The following is a 3,878-nucleotide window of genomic DNA, read 5'->3' as shown; positions in this document are numbered from 1 at the left end:
CCTATTTACTTAAAACGTTTACACGACAGTTAAATAAACATTTGGATGGACATATGATACAGGGGATAGGCAAAGTAATGTGAACAATGGTAGCAATGGGATGGTTGTGTTTGACGGTCAACAACGCAGTTAAAACACTTGTCGCATTGGACTGTGTGTGTTCAGTACGGACTAGGCATCAGTGCAGGTTGTTTACGAGTAGTGCACACTTCGTATTTGTATTGAGAGGCAGAGGTCGAGGTGCAATGAAATATCTAAGAGAGTTGCAAAGAGGGCGGATTGTGGGGGCCCGATTAGCTGGAACATCAGTAACCAAGACAGCCAACTTATTGAATGTTTCAAGAGCAGCTGTTTCAACGGTCATGACAGCCTACACAAAACATGGAGAGACATCATCGTGTAAACGTAATAGCAGGCGCAAATCAAAACTAAATGACAGAGATCGTCGTACGCCAACACGAATTCTGTCAAAACAACACAAAACTACGTGGCTAAAGTGACTGCAGAGCTCAATAGCCATCTTGGAGACCCCGAATCTATCGACACTGTCCACCGGGAACTTCATAAAGCGAATATTCATGGACGAGTTGCTACACCGCCAACGGCCTTGCCGCAGTGGTAACACCGGTTCCCGTCAGATCACCGAAGTTAAGCACTGTCGGGTTGCGCTAGCACTTGGATGGGTGACCATCCGGTCTGCCGAGTGCTGTTGGCGAGCGAGGTGCACTCAGCCTTGTGAGACAAACTGAGGAGCTACTTGATTGAGAAATAGCGGCTCCGGTCTCGTAAACTGACATACGGCTGGGAGGGCGATGTACAGACCACATGCCCCTCCACATCCGCATCCGGTGACACATGTGGGCTGAGGATGACACGGCGGCCGGTCGGTACCGTTGGGCCTTTCAAGGCCTGTTCGGATGGAGGTTAGGTTTTAGCTGCTATACCGAAGTCATTAGTCACGACAACCAGCGCAAAGGAGCGTGAAACATGGTGTCAGGAGCATAAATCCTGGATTGCTCACCAGTGGAAACACGTCAGATGGTCCGACTAGACAACGTTTTCGTTATTTGCAACATCGGGCAGTTTTTACGTCTGCAGAACGCCAAAAGAAGCCTACAATCCTGATCGCTTGATTTCAACGGTTAAGCATGGAGGTGGAAGTGTGATGGTGTGGGCAGACATATCATGGTATTCTGCTGGTATCATCATTACTCTCAAAGGCCGTGTTACAGCCAACGAGTATGTGAACATTTCAGCCGATCAGGTGCGCCCCATGATTCAAATGTTGTTCCCCAACAATGATGGCATATTTCAGGATGATAATGCACCCATTTACACAGCCAGGTCAGTACAATCGTGATATGAGGAGCATGCAACTGAACTGCAGCGTCTTCCCTGGCCAGCACAGTCCCCGGTCTTGAACAGTATCGAACCCTTGTGGGCGGTATTTGAGCGCAGGCTCCGGAGCAGAGATCCGCCTCCCTCGTCACTACAGTAGTTAGAAGAGGTTCTGATCGAAGAGTGGCTTAGTATTCCACTGGAGACTATACAATCATTATATGCCAGTATTCCAAGAAGAATCGCAGCTGTTTTACGGGCAAATGGGTGTCCAACCCCTTATTAATAAACCATAGCCGCGCGGGATTAGCCGAGCGGTCTCAGGCGCTGCAGTCATGGACTGTGCGTCTGGTCCCGGCGGAGGTTCGGGTCCTCCCTCGGGCATGGGTGTGTGTGTTTGTCCTTAGGATAATTTATGTTAAGTAGTGTGTAAGCTTAGGTACTGATGACCTTAGCAGTTAAGTCCCATAAGATTTCACACACATTTGAACATTTTTTTGAATAAACCATTCCCAAGTAAGTAGAGGTGTTCGCATTATTTTGCCTATCCCCTGAATATTTTTTAAATATACCTAATATATAAACATACACACAATGCTGTTAGCAAAAATACTGAAAAATTCTTAATCGATTTACTTTAAATTTTTACAAGATACTCAGATAAACATTCACACGGACATAGGCTATATATTTTTTTAAACAACAATGTAATAGTTTTCTATTAAAACTGACTGCGAGAAAGAAAATTCTATGCTGTGAATGTGATGTTTCGTTTCCTTTCTCACAATCACTTTTAACTGCGATAGCAGGGCATTTAAACCACAACACGAATTGTTTTTCCCTTTATACATTCTTCCTCCATATTTATAATTTTAAACAAAAATTGTATACACAGTTATGTGCTATTTTTTTCTTTTTCACAGTAGGTTGTATCAGAAAACACGTAAATTGTAGGTTTGGCTTATAGCCTTATGGATACAATACTACTACCGAATCTGTATGGTGCCAAACTTTTTAATCCCACCCGTTTGAGATTAAAACTACGTGAAATATTCCCATCGAAGCTACTATCCTCCCAGATCCAGCACCAGGACAGCTCTCTCATACTACGTACACCAATGATCCCAACTGATTTACGCATTTATTTTAAGCGACTTCTATTCCCAACCAAGGTTTCGTTGGCTTTAACTATAAACAAGGTTCAAGGTCAGCGAGAGGAGGGAAGAGGAGATGGACAGAGTAGGGGGGAGGGGAATGGACACAGGGAGAAGGAATGAGGGGGTGGACAGAGTGGGGAGGGAGGAAGAAGTGGGAGAGTGATGAGGGAGGAGATGATGGAAAGAGAGAGTGTGAAGGACATCGAGACGTATATCGAACTACCATAAATATTCAGTACTTGCGAAGTGTTTTTGGGTTCGCTAATTATGCATATAGACAGTTCATCTATACGACTTGATGAGTGAGTTTGTATCAAAATATGTGACTTAAATGGCCTTATATTTTGACTGCACTGACTCTGAAGCTTGAATCTTTTTACACCACCGAGGGACCGTAGACACTATTTCACATAAATTTCAATTTGGTACCTCTACCCGATCCCAAGAGAAAGAGGTCATAGCAGATGGACGGACTAGCAGTCACACGGATGGACAACAAATGGTAAATATTTCTTATGTCATATAATAATAAATTGTCAAATTTAAGATTTATCCTTAACTTGTACTGTGAAACTTTGCTTCTTGCCAAATTTCTTGGTTCTAGGTCGACGGTAAGTACTCTGTACAATTTGATGAGTGAGTTTGCGAGTATTAAAATACGTGACATGAATAAGCCATATCTTCTGACTGCGTTTACTTAGAAACTTCAATATTTTACACTGCCAAGGCCCGTAGACCCTACTGTTTGACATCGATTTCAATTTGAGACCTCCACTGTTCCTGAGAAACAGGTGTCATAACAGACGGACAGACAGACGGACAAGAAAGGTATCCTATAAGGGACCAATTTTTACCAACTGAGGTACTGAACCCTAAAAATATGTTCCGTATGTATGTAATTTAAGTTTAGTGTCCAGTATTGAAATGTAGATATTATTTGCCTGTTTCAGATAATATAAGAATACTATTAACAGTGTCATGTGAGGAAAGAGTATAACAAAAATATAAAATATCTTTACCCCAGACAGTACCGGATTTTTAAGAAGCGATATATCTTAAAGTACACTTCTGGCCATTAAAATTGTAGTACTATAGAGGCGACATGCAGCAACTGTCAAATTGGCATGAGCTGAACTACATGATTGGATATGCAAATGATTAACAATTCATCGCAACCGCACAGTGTAGGTAGGAATAACGCCGTATATATTCTGTATAAAACGAGCGACTACACATCACGTTTCTCATTCTCGTATCGCATCTGAATGTTGTTTGTTAACAAGAAGATCGTATTATGCCTCGTGTCAGAAGGAGAAACGTCTACCAGGATGCGTCGGAATTCGTCAGTGGCAGGATCGTGGCCTATTCGCATTTGTTAATTGT

At 42.8% G+C, this 3,878-nt stretch overlaps 1 pseudogene; it reads left to right on the top strand.

The window, feature by feature from the left end:
- The first annotated feature begins 597 nt into the window (after positions 1-597).
- LOC126250061 (5S ribosomal RNA) lies at positions 598-715 on the top strand (annotated as a pseudogene).
- The last annotated feature ends 3,163 nt before the right edge of the window (positions 716-3,878 follow it).

The sequence above is a fragment of the Schistocerca nitens genome, chromosome 3 (assembly GCF_023898315.1).
Source record: "Schistocerca nitens isolate TAMUIC-IGC-003100 chromosome 3, iqSchNite1.1, whole genome shotgun sequence".
NCBI lineage: Eukaryota > Metazoa > Arthropoda > Insecta > Orthoptera > Acrididae > Schistocerca > Schistocerca nitens.
The sequence above is the reverse complement of the archived record's forward strand: the minus strand, read 5'-3'. Positions and strand labels throughout refer to the sequence as shown.